The following is a 16,724-nucleotide window of genomic DNA, read 5'->3' on the forward strand; positions in this document are numbered from 1 at the left end:
TTGCATTATCATATTTAATTTGGACAACAATCCTATGAGATAGGTACTATTTTTTTTCAGTTTTATTGAGGTATAATTGACATACAACATTGTGTGGGTTTAAGGTGTGCAACATTATGATCTGATACATGTTGCAGAATGATAACCACAATAGATTAGTTAACACATCCATCATACAGTACTATTTTTTTCCCCAGTTTTGCAAATAAGGCCTCAGAGAACTTAAGTGATTGACCACAGAGAGCATGCAGAGCTGGCATGTTAACCCATTTCTGAGGCCAGAGAGCTGGCTGACTCAGGACACAGGGGAGCACGGTTTATCTGCCCTACTCCACACAGCCTTAAGGCTGTCTTCAAGTGCTTTGCAGCAGTCCAATCTTAACCCATGTATCTGTGTCTCACTTCAAAAACTAACTGCAGGAATTCTAACTTTTCAAAAAGATTCATAGCAGCGGGCTTCAAAATTGAGAGCTCTCCAAGTAAATTTAAATGATGACTTGATTTTTTAAATATCCATTTACAAGTAATCTGTAGGGCCCACCTCTGACACAATTCCTTGGCATGGCCTAAGGGATTGTTTGAAAGCAGAGCACTAGTGGGATGTCATTTGGCTTATATTAAATGGCTTTCTGGGGGAACTTTAACTCTATACACTGCTCAGGAATAACTGATGACCAAAGATTCTCACATGATAGAAGCTTTATACTATGGGCACATGGTCGCCTCCCTCCCTCCTATCCATCTGTCTATGTCTTTCTCTCTGTTTCTTTGAGTGTCTGTCTTTCTTTCTGTCTCTGAACCCCGAAAGAGGAAAAGAAGTATTTCATTAACTTCCTCTTAATTTACAAGGCCATCCATGTAAATGCATGGTTTAGAAATCTATTTTATAAGCCTCACCTTTCAAACTGTGTCCTTTTAAGGCTACACATCCTCATCTAATTCTGCTTCGAAGGCATGTCTCAAAGGATACCCAGTAGAACTTGAAAAATTCTTGCTTTTAGTCCTTATGTGACTTTCAGACAGGATGATATTTCTCTCACTAGGCTTTGTTCTTCTAACCCATGTTTTTTTAAAGTATGTGTGTGTGTGTGCACACGCACGTGTGCACTCATACACACACACCCCAGTCACCATGCTGATTCCTAGTTTCTGGGGAAATAAAATTGAATGAAATATACATACTCAGGGCCATTTTAAGATCTTTTAGGCCGAGGCACTTAAAGAGTTTGAGGCCCATCATCATATATCATATTAAACATAATAAAATGCCCTCATATCCCACATTATCTTTTTTTAACTGAATTTGAAATAATTTCATGCTTGTTTTTGCAATTATTTGGCTATGGGTGATACTTAATTTATGGTTGTCTGTTACTCCTTAGCCATCATTGTCAGCAATCGAGAATTCCTGCCAAGTGAGGAAATCTTACCTACCAATTACTTTCAAAGATAATAAGGTTTTTATGAATACTAAATTTACCCATTAATGAAGTTGACATAATATTCTATTTTTTGGGCAATTAAACATTTATTTCCATAAATTATTTCTTTTCATATTTTGGAGCCAATAGATATCTTTTTTTTCAGGTCTCAAATACTTTTCTGAGTTTTACAAAGCCTGTTGGCTCCAGGCACCGTGGCTAGGGGCCCGTGGGGTAAAGGATTCTGCATGACCTCCCTGCCTTGAAGTGTGTTCCAGCTCGAGACAGAGAAGAAAAGCAAGAAGTGCAAGGCAGGGTGGACTCAAAGCTTTGATGCCATGGTAGAAATATGAACCAGGTGGCAGAGGAACACAGGCTCCGGGGTATTTAATTCAAACTCAGAAGGAGGTAAGAAGGGAGGTTACCCTGAAATGAGGGAAACTTGAGCTGAACTTGAAGTTCAGTGGAGCCGGTCAAGCAGAGAGGGCGTGAGAGGGGATTCCATCAGAAGAAAGAGCCAAAGTCGTGGAGCAGAACAGAGCCTGTTGAACCAGGAGGCTACTCTGTGCGGGTACCTGCGGAGTGACAGTGCAGGTGTGGCATGGGGGGAACGTCCCTCCCTTGGGAAGGCCCATTATGAAGGGCCTTGTGCCCCAAAAAGAAGGCTTATTATTATTTTTTTTAGTTTGGCAGTTTGTTTATTTATGTATTTATTTTTTCATTTGTTTATTTTTATTGCAGTATAGTTGAGTTACAATGCTGTGTTAGTTTCAGGTGTACAGCGAAGTGATCTGGTTATACATATAGATACATATATCCTTTTCCATTATAACTTATGACAAGATATTGAATGTAGTTCCCTGTGCTATACCGTAAATCCTTGTTGTTTAAGAAGTCTTAATTTTATCCTAAGGGCAATGGGGAGGGGGCACTGAATATTTTGTATGAACAGCGATGGGGAGGTTGTAAAATACCCAGAAAGGTATTTTGGAGGCAGAAAAGACCAGACTTGGTAACTCTCTGCAGGTGGGGTAACTCGCTGTGATGCGGGTGTCCGGTGAGACCTCCCTGTTTCCGGTTGAGTTGACGGGAGGGACCGGGACGCCCTGCACCTTCACCATCTCTGGCCGCACAGGGCAGGGCGGGGCCGGGGCAGCCGAGCTCAAAGGTCCGAGTGCATAAGGATTTGTCTCTGGGCGGTTGTCTCAGGCACCTGCCGCCCATGCCACAAAAACTGGCAGGAGGGTGTCAGGAAGGCAGAAGGAAACATGAGAAAGATGGGCCAGAAATAAGTCTTTGATCCTGATAGCAGCCTGGTTTGGAAGCAGTGAAAGATTTTGTATGCTGATCTCAATTTCTCATGTTCAGGCCTAAATGTGTCACTAATACTCTCTGCGAGGCTCACCGACCAGACCCACTCCACCCCACGCTGTTGATTCCACACATCCTAGGAGCTCTTGGCCTGCCAGGGGCTCTTTCTTATTGCTCAGTCATCTGTGAATGTACCTAATTCAGAAGGTGAATACATTTAAATGTCTTAAACATAAAAGCCAGGTTGCCAAGCAACTGGGAATCCGAAATACTCTTGTCAGGTTATGTAAGTGAGGAACTGGCAGGTCACCACTGTAGTCGTTTTGATCGGAACAGCAGCAATAATAATCCTCTTTCTTTCTTTTTCTCTTGTTTCTTCTCGCGCTCCCTCCTTTCATCTCTTACCGTAAATCAGCAGCTGAGCCTTAGGTTTAAGGTATAATAGCTCTATTCCGACCAAAGTGTGCCCGGAACAGCTCTGGGTTCTGTTTGTGGAGTATCTAAGCAGCAAGGTTACTTTCCTATTGCCGACTTCCCCCAGTTCCTTAAACACCCCCAGGTTCTTGAAACAACCTGTACCACGCCAACCATTGCAAGAGTAAAAATTTCCACATCTCAAAGCAAGTAACGCAGCTATTGAAATTTCCTGGCACGATTTCAGTTTTAAACTGCTCTGCTCCAGTGTCAGGTGGTGACATATGTTTTGGGCTTAAGACTCTTAAATTTTCTTCTCCTACCTTATTGGTCCTTATGACTCAGGCCTGTAATTTATTCATTGTGTGGTTTTCACTTGGTGATTTCACTTGGTGTCTTAAATAGCTGGAACTAGCAAGGGTTAGGGGACAGTCTAAGATTCCTGAAAAGTACTGCAGGAAAGAGAGCGGGCTTTCAGTTTGTACTTTATAATTTAAAAAGAGAATCAGCCTATTTGCCTTTTTTAAAATCTCCATTGCACAGGAGATCACATTCCTCCCCCCTCACTCTTATCATTTCCCTTCCCTTCGTCATGGACGCCTAATAATATCCTGCAATAAGATTGCCCAGCAGCCCATGGTAACACAGGGGTACTTTGCTTATGGAGGAAACCTTTGGCTTTGGAACTGAGAGCCTGCGCCCTCGGGGACTTTGAATTCTTTTCTCGTTCAGATATGATCAGGCAAATAATGTGGGTAAGAGCAAAGCGAGAGACCCATTGTATGTGATCTGGGAGCAGAATTATTCACTAGGATATTTCAGCGTTTTCTGAGCAAAGCCAAAAGCTCTTTAATCTCTTACTTCAAGATTCGTATCTGTATCTTTCACTGCCTTATAATATGCCTCAACCTGGTGGAATGTAATCTAGCTTAACAAGGTGAGCTGTGTTGGATGAGTCTTCATGGCGCCTGAAGAAGTCTCCTTCCAACTCACTTCGGTTATTTATGTTTCTCGAGGTTACTGTGATGCACGGCTCTGCCGCCATACTGCTCAGGCCAGGAGCTCTGGCAGGAGGTGGCTGGAGCCTTGGTTTTGTAGTGAAACCCACAGAAACAGCTGGTAGTGATTTAGCCCCGCCCTCGTGGTCTGTAGGTGACAGAGCCATCCTGGGACCTTCTGGAGCTTGAGGGAATTCTAGTGCTTTCCTCGGGCAGAATTAATTCTAATAGGGAGGCCAGGGGTAAAGGAGCCAGTGCCCTGGGGCACCAGGGAGCCAGCAGATCCCAGGCAGAATTGCGAGCATACCTAACCGAGATCAGCTGATGGGTTCGTGGGGGGGGGGGGGGGTGAGGGGGCTGCAGCAGCATCTGTCTGTAATTTTCCTGATGCGATTACACGCTTCTCCCAAGTGACTGTCATTTCTGTGTGTAGTAAATTTCTCAAACCAATCCAAATACTCTATTATGATACTGTATATATTATGTATCATTATAGCACAGATGTATTATTTTTGTTTTCAGCATATTAAACAAAATCTCCAGAAAAGTCTGTAAACTTTGATGCAGATGAGGAAAGGCAGATGAATTTGCTCTTATTTATGCAGAGTCTAAAATTGTTATCTCAGCCTCGATTACACCACTTCCTCTTCGTTATCTGAAAATCAGGAATAGATTTCCTGATTTTCTTTTCATTTATACCTATTATCCAAACCCACTTTCTTATAGTCAGAGATAGATAGGAACAAAATAAGAAGGCAAGATTGCCCTTTGCAAAGAAATATGAGTTTTTGTAATATTTCAAAATTGGATTGTTTCATGAGAAAGAAGGCAATGAAACAGAATGTTTTGTTTGGGGGGGGCTATTATTTTATTCATTTTCTTAATGTCTTGACTATATCACATTAGAGTGTAGTAAACTTTTATCATTGAGTATGGTGAAGGGTTTCAGTTAGAGACTTGAAAGAGGGTCGAGGGCTGTATTGTTCAAGTTAGTAGTCATGAGTCACATGAGGCTATTGAGCAGTTAAAAGAAAGCAGTCCGAATTGAGGTGTGCTGAAAGTGTAAAATACACACCAGACTTCTGATGACTAAGCACAAAAAAATGTAAAATATCATATTAATCGTTTTTTGTATTGATTACATATTGGAATGGTAATGTTTTGAATCTTTGGGGTTAAATACAATTTATTATTAAAATTAATTTTTTTAATTTAAAAAATGTAGCTACTAGAAAAATTAAAAATTTTGCATAATATTTCTGTGGCTTGCATTATATTTCCGTGGGACAGGGAGAGCTTTGCTGCTCAAAGTGTGATCTTTGGACTAGCAATCTTGGCATCACTTGGGAGCTTGGTAGAGATGCAGGACCTCAGGCCCAGACCCCAGAGTCACTGAAACAGAATCTGCATTTTAACAAGTTCTCCGGAGGATTCACATGTAAAACACAGTTTGAGAAACACTGCTTTAGTTGAGGGAATTTCCTAAAAGGCCAAAATTCTTTCACTCCCAATAAATATCTATTTCCCATGGGAAAACTGGGAGTTCTTTTAAGACAGGGACTCTGCCTAAAACTGCTTGTTTACCCTCAGTGTTTGATATGTCCTTGGCACATAGAAGATACTCAATAAATGTTGAATAAATGAATGGGCACATAATCTTGTCTACCACTTTATGGATGTAAACTTTCATAATGGTCACATAAAGTGGAAAAGCCTGGTGAGTGACCACTGTTGAGGGCAAATAGTTTAAAGTGGTTGGTCTTCTATGGCATCATTTTGGTATCAGAAACACAGAACAATGTGCTATTGTCACACGTGATGAACCTAATTGGCCTCCCTTCTGGACTTTGAAAACCTTATTCTGATTGTGGTACAGAAAATTATCTTAAATGAAGCAAAAGTACAAATTAGATCATGGTACTGCCCTGCTCAAACCTCCGTGATTTCTCATTACAACCCAATCTTTTTCTGTAAGACTCATAGAATCTGGCTCTTGTCCACTTCACACATTCTATTCCAGCTCTATTTAACTTTATTTCTTGAACTGGCTAAATTTCCTCAACGCAAGGAGGTCTCTGCTTAGATGCCAACTCCTCAGAGAGACTTCTCTGCATCATCTTTTCTAAAATGATGACCTCCACCCCTCCTCTGAATTCTCTGCTGCCTCTCTGCTTTATTTTTCTTCACAGTACTTACATGATGATACTGTTTGCCTTCCCCACTAGAAGGTAAGCTCCTGATGGCAGGGACTTTGACTCTTTCCCTGTTACAGCTCCAATTTGTAATATAGTGCCTGGTGCATCTTAAGCACTCAATAAATACTTGTTGAATGAATGAACAAATGAATGAATGGATTCTGTAAAAATTAGTGAATTTGTATGTTGTGACACAACTGGGCATGGAGAGGTTAATTAGAGGTTAATTATAGTTAATTACACACATCTACTCAGCAAATATTTTCTGAAAACCCCCAATGTACACTGCTTTAGGAACAGAGAATTAAGGTACAGGAAGCAGGCTGGATAGTGGAAGAAAGAGACCAAACAATAAAATGGATGATAAGTTTACTTGGGGAGTTGTGTACAGATATATGGCTAATATGCATCTAGATAATACTAGAAATCCACAAATGTTGTAAGACCTAGGAGACGGAGACTACTCCCTCTTCCTAGGTTGGTGGGGGGGGATCAAGAAAAGCTTCAGGGTGAAGGGCAATAAGAATTTTCCAGGCACAGAAGTGGGGAAAGACTTCTAAACAGAGGGAAGAGTGTGGGCAGCAACACAGCCATGGAAGGGAAAGGACATGTATTTTGGGAACAGTAAAAAGCAGGCGAATGCTATTTGTTTCAGGAGGAACAGGGATTGAGACCAGACAGTCTGGCTGAGGCCAGCTTGTGAGGACTTTCAACTCTATAAGAAGTACAGATTCTACTATATTTATTATGTAGAAGGTGATACAGTCAGATCTGGGGTTTTTTTCTGTTTGTTTTGGATCTCTTGGGATGCTGTGTGGCTGGGAGAGATGGTGAGGAAGAGGTTGTATGCATGCGGTGAAGAAGCAGGAGGGATGTATGAAGAAGCAGGAGGGAGAGAGGAGGAATTAGAGAGGGTGGGGCCTTTCTGGTCCTGGGCATTTCCCTCCCTGTTGTGTGTATTGCTTACAATTCATGAAGAAGTTTTAAAGAGTTAAGAAAATGATCATGGGCTGCCAATACACGATCATGATCCTTCAATCAATTTCTATAGCTCATCAGCCATGTAGGGTCTAAGGTCAGCCTTTGCTCCACAGCTGCCTCCCTGCTGCCCCCACGAATCCTCAGAGAGGCAAGTGGGGGCCGTGAGCATCCTCTCTCTTCCCTCTGTCAGTGCAGGAGCCCCTATATATCTGGTGACAATTAAGTAATCTCTTTACAGAAAGAAGTCAGAGCTTCTCAGGCTGTATGCCATTCTGGGGTATGGAGATCACTTCTCAAGCTTTGAGAGGAAGGTGGATTACAAAGTTCTGGGAGGGACAAGATCTGAGGCCACTTCTTGCCTCTTCCAGTGGGAGTGAAGATGATCAATTTGGGGTGAACTGAGGTTCTTAACCTCACCATTTGGAGCAACTCCAAATGAGACTAGTTCGGAAACTGCAATCTGGTCAATTTCTTATTCTCATGGCATATGGGCCAGAAAGCTCATAGCTTAAGAGTTTGTAAAAGAGGGCATGTGAACGGAAGACCCTGCTCATCTGGAAAGGAATTGTGCCCCAGCTGTTAGGAGAAGCAAGAGAGATCCAGGCCACACTTGATTGTTCAGAAGCTGATTACTAGCAGTGATTACCTGCACTACTTTCTTCTGCCGCCACCTGACTTTTGACTTCTCTACTTATTAACACTTGCATCTGAATATTGGAAAAAGAGAAAAAAAGAGATGAAGCTCCATGTAATTTTGTTTCTTCTTAGGTGCTCTATTAAAAGAATACAGAAGAATATAATAGAATCAAAGTGGATTGAAACCATTGGCTAAAAAGTTTTATTTTTATCTACTGTATTTCACATTGCCATTGATAATCATTGAATTTAGCCCTGCAAAGACCTGAGAGAGCCTGATTTTATAGGTCAGGAACTGAGATTTCAAAAGAGTTTAATTTCCCCAAATACATTCAGTTAGTATGAAGCAGAACTGGGTCTCAAACCCTGCTTCCCTGATTCAGAATTCACATGGTGCTTGTTTTCCCCTTAATATATCATCATGTTTTATCTCAAGAAGATTAATTTTAGCCTACCTCTTCAGTATACATACAAAATAGTACATGGCCAAATGAAAAGAACATTGGATTTTGTTTCAGCACACCTAAATTTTCCTCTTGCTTTCTCTCCTTTCTAGCTTTATGAGTGAGAAGAGAATAATACTTGTCTTGCCTACTTTACCATTTACTTTGAGAACTAAAAGGATAATGTAGGTGAAAGTGCCTTCTCAGCTGCAAGTTTCTATAGAAATGTCATGAATGTGTTTACATGTAATCCCACACATTTTAACAGAGCTGGCACAAATTATTGGTTAATCTGTCAGAGAGCCACCAGGTGTGATAACATTGAATAGCATTAAAGGACTCTTATTTCACATCAGTGAGGAAATTCTAAGAAATTAGAAAGATATGCAGAATAAGTGATACAAACTTTGGAGAGAAAGAAATGTTTCATTCTTTGCAGATGTTAGGATTGTCTACCTGGAAATTTCAATATAATCAACAGAAATTTAAAAAGAAGAGTATAAGAAAGTTCAAGAACTTGGAAATTCCATTGAAGACATTCTCCCTTCTTTTGGAAACCGCATAAAAAAAAACACGCATGATAGAAAACAAAAACACATATTCCTGTTTCTGCAAAATGAGGAGATAGACTTCTAAGTACTCGTAAGGGGTGTTGAAAGCAGCCAAGTTCTACCAGGATCTTGGTGGAAGGAACATGGAAAGAAATGGAAAACAGAGTTGAGCACCGGGGGTGAGATATGATCCAATATTCAGCAAAAGTAACTTTTAAACCTGAAGTTGGGATGAATTCATTTTTAGACAAATGAAGAAAATACAAAAAGGTAGAGTATTCACTGCTAGCAAACTCATGTTAGAAGAAATAATGATGGGTGATTTTTCAGGCAGAAGGAAAATGAAACCTGATGGACGCTTGTAGATGGAGTAAGGAATGAAGAAGAATTAAAAGGGTAAATATATAATTTAATTTAAATTAACATCAACTTTATGACATAATAAATGTGTTTTGTGAGTTTTAAGATTTGTGGTATGATAGATCAAAATGTGGTAGATTATATTTACTATGATAAGTTAAATGTACATACTGTAATCTTGAAAGTAACTAACTGAAGAAGAATAAAAGGTTGTGTAACTACTAAACTAATAAAGCAGAAAAAAGGAACAATGGTAAAAAAAATACCCAATCATTCTAAATGAAGACAAGACAGGAAAGAAAACAGATTATATGAAAGTTAAAATGAATGTAGAACAAAAAATAAAATGATAGCGTTAAACACACGTATATCATTAGTTGCATCAAATGTAAGTTGACTAAACACTCCATTTAAAAGAGATAGAGAATCGGAACCAAGATGGCAGAGTAAAAGGACATGCTCTCACTCCCTCTTGCAAGGACACCAGAATCACAACTAGCTGCTGGACAATCATCAACAGGAAGACACTGGAACTCAAAAGATACCCCACATCCAAAGACAAAGGAGAAGCCAAAATGAGAAGGTAGGAGGGGCACAACCACAGTAAAATCAAATCCCAAAACTGGTGGGTGGCCAAGAAGCACATGAAAAGCTGCTCAACATCACTAATTATTAGAGAAATGCAAATCAAAACTACAATGAGGTATCACCTCACACCAGTTAGAATGGGCATCATCAGAAAATCTACAAACAACAAATGCTAGAGAGGGTGTGGAGAAAAGGGAACCCTCTTGCACTGTTGGTGGCAATGTAAATTGATACAGCCACTATGGAGAACAGTATGGATGTTCCTTAAAAAACTAAAAATAGAATTACCATATGACCCAGCAATCCCACTACTGGGCATATACCCTGAGAAAACCATAATTCAAAAAGACCCATGCACCCCAATGTTCATTGCAGCACTGTTTTCATAAAAAGAAACGATACTGGGTCATTTGTTGAGACGTGGATGGATCTAGAGACTGTCATACAGAGTGAAGTAAGTCAGAAAGGGAAAAACAAATATCGTATATTAACGCATATATGTGGAACCTAGAAAAATGATAGATGAACTGGTTTGCAGGGCAGAAATTGAGACACAGATGTAGAGAACAAACGTATGGACACCAAGCGGGGGAAAGCGGCGTGGGGGTGGGGTTGGTGGTGCAATGAATTGGGCGATTGGGATTGACATGTATACACTGATGTGTATAAAATTGATGACTAATAAGAATCTGAAGTATAAAACAATAAATAAAATAAAATTCAAAAATTAAAAAAAAATACAAATAAAAAATAAAAAAATAAAAGAGAATAAAGATTGCTAGACTGAATAAAATACAATATTCAATTATATGATACATCCAAGAAATAAATACCTACTGAAAAATTATAGGAAGTTTGAAAGTAAAAGGATGGGAAATGATACACATTATAAATACTAACCTAAAGAAATCCAGCATCGCTATATTAATACAGCCAAAGGAGAAGCTAGGGAGAAATGTTTTAGTAGAAATAGAGAAATCCCTTATAACAATAAAATGTCCAGTTAGGACAACATAACGATGTTAAATCTGTTTTCATTTAAAACATAGCTTTAAAATAAAGAAATAATTGACAACATTGTTGAAGAAATAGACAAATCTAAAATAGTCTTTGGAGACTTTTAATATACCTCTCTCAGTAACTCATAGAATAAGGAGACATAATATCAAGCAAAAATATAGAAAATATGAAGAATATAACTAACAAATCTGATCTAATTGGTGTATATGGAACGTTGCACTCAATGGCGTTATTTTAAACACATGGATAACATTTATAAAATTCTATCATACACTGGGCCAATGATGTAGATACCATTTTAAGTTCTTTGTAAAAGAACAAAAATATTGACACCAAAGAAAGTAGAAGGAAGGAAAAATAAAATTTAGGAGCAGGAATAAATGAAAGAGAAAACAACTGTAAAATAGAGTTCATTTTTGGAAAAGACTAAAAATGATATGCTCTCTTTGAGAATGATAAAGAATAAAGAACTCTATATCAGAAATAAAAATAAGGACCATCACTACAGACTCTTAAATATAATAAGGGGGATTTAAAAATAACTTTACACCAACAAATTTGAAAATATAGCTTTAAACTTAAAATTATTGAAAAGTAGAATTACTAAACTGACAAAGGAAGAAATAGAAAATCTAAACAGTTGGATTTTTTTATTACATGATTTTGAATGCTTTCTAATATTTTGGTTTTGTTATTATGTAATTTGGGTTGTTATTAAAATCTTCAGAGAAAAAAATTCTATGCTCAGAGGGCTTCACTAGGAAATTTTACCATAAATTTAAGGAGGAAATATTTCTAATCTTCAAAAATCTTCCACAGAAAAGAATGAGTGGTAATGGATTCCAACTCATCATAACCTTGTTATAAAAGTCTGAAAAGGACATTACAAGAAAGAAAAATTGTAGGCCAATTTCTCTCATGGGACATAGATGCAAAATTCCAGAGAAAACAACCAAATCCAGAATTACATAAAATGATATATGATATATCATAATCAAATTGATTGTATTTCAGGAATGTAATGTTGATACAACTTGCAAAAAAATCTTTGTTAAAATAAAGTGATGCCTAAGACTTGTTTCAAAATAATCTTGCGAGAGGTAGAGAGTGAGAGTATAAATAAAACAAAAATGGCTGGGAATTGATCATTGTTGTAGCTGGGCAGTAAATATATTTGTGTATATTCAAAGTTTTCTATAAAGGAAATAAAAATAAATAAATCCATGTAATTCATCACATTTACAGAATAAAGGAGAAAATTATGTATTCATTTCAATAGAAGCAAAAAATCACTTGAAATAATTTGACATAATTTAAGATCAAAAGCTCTTAGCAAGTAGGAATAGAAGAAAACTTTCTTAATTTGATAAAGGGTAATTTCAAAAGCCTTAATGGGGAAATGTTGAAAGCTTGCCTTTTGAGACTGGAAACAAACAAAAAAAAAAGATTGCCACTATCACCAGTTCTATTTAATATTGTATTGTAGAGTATAAGCCAGAGTTCTTCATTCTCCTCTCTATTGACGTTTTGAACCAGATAATTTTTTGTTATGGGAGTCGGTTCTGTGTATTACAGAATGTTTAGTAGCATCCTGGGCCCCTATCCAATAGAGACCAGTAGATGTGAGTAGCATTCCACCCTCTAGTTGAAATAGATGCTTTCAGGTTTGGAGAGGAAAAAATAAAACTGTTTTTATTTTCAGAAGATAAGACTGAATGTGTAGAAAATCCTAAAGGATATCATATGAAGAAAAACATGAATCTCAACCCTTACATCATATCATAATCCAAAATTAACTCACTAGACCTAATATTGATTGACTTAAATGTAAAACTTAGACTATAAATCTTGCAGAAGAAAATCATGGTCACATTGAGTTAGGCAAAGATTTCTTAGATGGAACACCAAATACTCAAACTATGAAAGAAAAAGAATGGAGAAATTTGACTTTATCAAATAAAATATGTTTTTGCTTCAAAATATATTTTCAAGAAAATGAAAAGGTAAGCCAAAGAGTGGGAGAATTTACTAAACCTGTATCTGTTAAATGGTTGTATTTAGAATATATAAAGAACACTTCAAACTCAATAATAAGACAAACAAACAGCCTGATTTTAAAATAAGTAAAAGAGCTGAAAAGATACTTCCATTAAGAAAGTATGAAAATGGCTAAAAAGCACATATGAAGGTTCTCAACATCATCTGTCATCAGGGAAATGCAAATGAAAACAACAATTAGACACCACTACCTCCCCATCAGAATGACTAAAATTAAAAAGGCTTGACAATACTAAGGGTCGTTGTTCTGTGGATTAAGTGGAACCCTCAGGCACTGCTGGTGGACATGCAGAATAGTACAGACTTTTTGGGAAACAGTTTGGCAGCATCTCATAAAAACCTACCATAATATTAACCCTACCAAAGAATGCAGAAATTCTATTCCCCCAAGTATTCACTTTGAAGAAAAATGTATACACAAATGACTATAGCAGCTTATTTCATAGTAGTCCTAAACTGGAAATAATGCACATGCTCATCAACAGGTGAAGGAATAAACAAATCGTGGCATGTCCATTGCTCTGTGGTACACTGGAACGTAAGCCAGTGGCTAAAAGGAACATATTATTGATATATGTAACAACATAGATGACTCTCAAAAGCATTACACTAAGAGAAAGAAGCCAGACAAAAAGGTTATATGCTGTATGAATCAATTATTATGAAATTCCAGAGAAGACAGCCCTACAGAGCCAAAAAGCAGATCAGTGGTTGCCAGAGGGTAGGAATGGGGTGAGGCAACTGCCTGCAAAGGGGAATGAGGGGAATTTTTGTGATGATAATCATGATCTTAGTGGTTTTACAGCACTGCATACATTTGTCAAAATTCACTGAACTGTAAAATTAAAATTGGTAAAATTTATTGTATGTAAATTGTACCCTAAATACAACTAATTAAAAAAGAGAGATGGAAGAATCTTTATATATTGATGTGGAAAGATCACCAATCTATATTAGTAAATGAAAAACACACAGTGCATAAAATTTTCATAGCATGCTACCATTGGTGGTAAACATTAGTATCATGTATATTATATAATGTATAAATTTTTTTCCACCACACCTCTTTTCAAATTTTCTCTTTCTCAGAATCTTCTTTCATTGACATATTCTTTTCCATTTCTGTTTCCTGGTCTCCTTCCTCACTCCTTGCCCTTCAGTCAGGCCATTTTTATCCACTCTCTTCCAGAGCTAAGGTCAAGTTAGCTGACTGGACCTTAAAATCATAATATGCTCTTTTGGCCATTTCTCCTATCATCTTCAGCTCCAACAAGAAGCCCCATCTGATCACACTCTTGCAAAATGATTTTCCATGGTGCTTCCACAGCCTATAAGATTGTTTCCAAACTCCTTAGCATGGGCTAAAAGGCCTGTTTAAAAGAAACAAGTACAGACTTAGCTTAGAGCATCACTCCCCTTCTTACCTTCCATATAGCTAGTGTTTTAGTCACATAAAATCACATCACTCTTCTTCAGACACTCTGTGCTTTATGACCTCATTATCTTGCAAATACATCGACTTAGCCCCTTCCATCATCTCCCTCCTTTCTTTTCTTCATCTGGCAAACTCAAACTCCAATGGGACAAACCAGATCATATGTCACATCTTATGTGAAAAAAACTTTTTTTAATCTTTCTCTTCTGTGGTTTACTACTCCTGGAAAATATTTTGCCTTTATGAAAACTGACATATGATTGTTATTTTCTGGAGAGACAAACATGCTAGATAGGGATAAAGAAGACATAAAAATGACCCACGTGGCCTCCACTAGCAGATGTGTCTCTGTGTATAGATACCTTTAAGTATCTACAATGACACAAAAGGGATCCATTATGATGCAGCGCTCTCTCCTATATTGTTTTCACTCATCACTGTGTGATATTTACCTTCCAGTGTGAGATCTATGTGCCATTTTTAATGGTTGCATAGTATTCTGTTTTATGTATCATTTCTTTAACTAATGTCCTGTGGGTGCATGTTTAAGTCACTTCCAGTTGCTCGCATTACCATAAATAACGTAATGAGCATTCCACTGTGCTTTGAAAAATGTCTTGCCAAATGTCCCTGATCATATTGGATCATAATTATCTGTGTGCCTGTCTTTCACACCAGACTATTATTAGTTCCCTGAGGGCAAAAAATCATTATTTCTTTTGGAATCTCCAGAACCTTGCAGAGTGCCAGTAGGAGCTTAATATATATTGTTGAAAGAAAGAAGGAATAAATGAATGGATGTTTATATAGTTGGGCGTACATGTGTATCATCACACATGTCTTCTGTTCTTACTCAGCTTTTCCTTGGCCCTGAGCCCGATATCTCTCAGGCATTATACAACCCCCTACTTGTTTCTAACACAGATGTCATTACCACTGACATAAATTCAATATGTTGCTTTCAGAATTACAATATTGCCAAACCATGACTCCCCCATAGATTTTGGTGGCCTCCGGAAGAGATTTTATAAATTACAGAGAAAAAAAAAAAGACATATACTTGACACTCTTTGCCCCACCCTAAGCAAAGATGAGCTATTAAAACTGAAATTGTCAATTACAAGAAAAAACACAGAGTATGTACGTTGCATACTATTCACAGCTGTTGTCTGCTATGGGTTCTCTGCGGCACCATTTGCTGCTACAACTGAACGGTCCCATAAGTTTAACTCACCAATACGACTGCAAAATTGCCTTAAATCACGGAGAGGAAGGAGGAAAATCAACTCGAAATGGCTAAAATGCTGCTTATACTTATTTCTTCATGAGAATCCACAGTTTTCCCTGTTTGCTTCTTCAGGATGCTCAGAACAGCCTGGCAGGTCTTGTGGTGTATTACAGTCTAGCAGATTATCAACCTGACTCTCCAAAGGGAAGAAACATCTTGACATTTCTTTGCAAGAGCTGCATTTGGCTTACTGACTAATGCACTGCATTGCACTGGTTACCAGGCAATGGGACTCAAATGGCCCAGACAATGAGAGTGTTCAGTTGGTGTTGAAAATTTACACGAGCTTAAGCTACTTTTTCTTTTTTTTTTTTTTTTTTTTTTAATTTCTTCTTGCTGGGCTGGGAGCACTTACTATTGTTGTTCAATATGCTGTAAATGAACATAGTTCAAAAACCACAAAGAGAGTGATATGGAATTATAGAACTGAAAGTAGGCCACTGATTGGGCACAAATTCGTCAAGCCTCTTTATGACTCAACAAGCTTTTTATTGGCATGCCAATACAGCTTGCTTTGGAAGGAGTGAAAAGTAATTGTGAGCAAATGATATAGTGGGAAAGTTGACCTTCAACTAACTTCAACTGTGCTCAGCTAGCTAACTATATACCACCTCCTGCCAATATGCTTACTTAGTATGTTCCAGTTAGCAAATCACTAGGCTTACACACAGAACATCCAACCTAATACTCAATTTCTTCAGAAACTTACATAATTCATCTCAGGTAGAACATGGTGGGGCTGGAATTTGAACTCTGGAAATATGACTTTAAAAGTTGTTCTCTGCTCCATAACCCCAGCACTGTCTATGGTTAAACAAATGTACTATCTTCATAAATGTCAGAATTTTTTTGATGCACAGTCTTTGGCATGTCTTTCTCCTGTTGATAAGCCATCATTTACTTTCTATTTCTTAAAGTAGACACTCTCAACTGTTGTTTTCTGGGGCACACATAACAAATATTCTCATTACAACTCTCTGCCATTCTTTTCTCCCCAGTCCATAAAGCACACTTGGATGCATGTT

At 37.9% G+C, this 16,724-nt stretch overlaps 1 protein-coding gene and 1 long non-coding RNA gene across 2 annotated transcripts in view; one reads left to right on the forward strand and one right to left on the reverse strand.

The window, feature by feature from the left end:
* Positions 1–16,724, forward strand: part of AGBL1 (AGBL carboxypeptidase 1) — an 803,597-nt gene that overhangs the window by 321,726 nt on the left and 465,147 nt on the right.
* Positions 2,243–16,724, reverse strand: part of LOC309627202 — a 532,216-nt gene continuing 517,734 nt past the window's right edge. The window contains exon 3 of the long non-coding RNA XR_014243584.1: positions 2,243–10,209. This is a non-coding gene — a long non-coding RNA (uncharacterized lncRNA). The remainder of the gene's footprint in view (positions 10,210–16,724) is intronic.

Source organism: Balaenoptera borealis (assembly GCF_965194805.1).
Source record: "Balaenoptera borealis genome assembly, chromosome: 3".
NCBI lineage: Eukaryota > Metazoa > Chordata > Mammalia > Artiodactyla > Balaenopteridae > Balaenoptera > Balaenoptera borealis.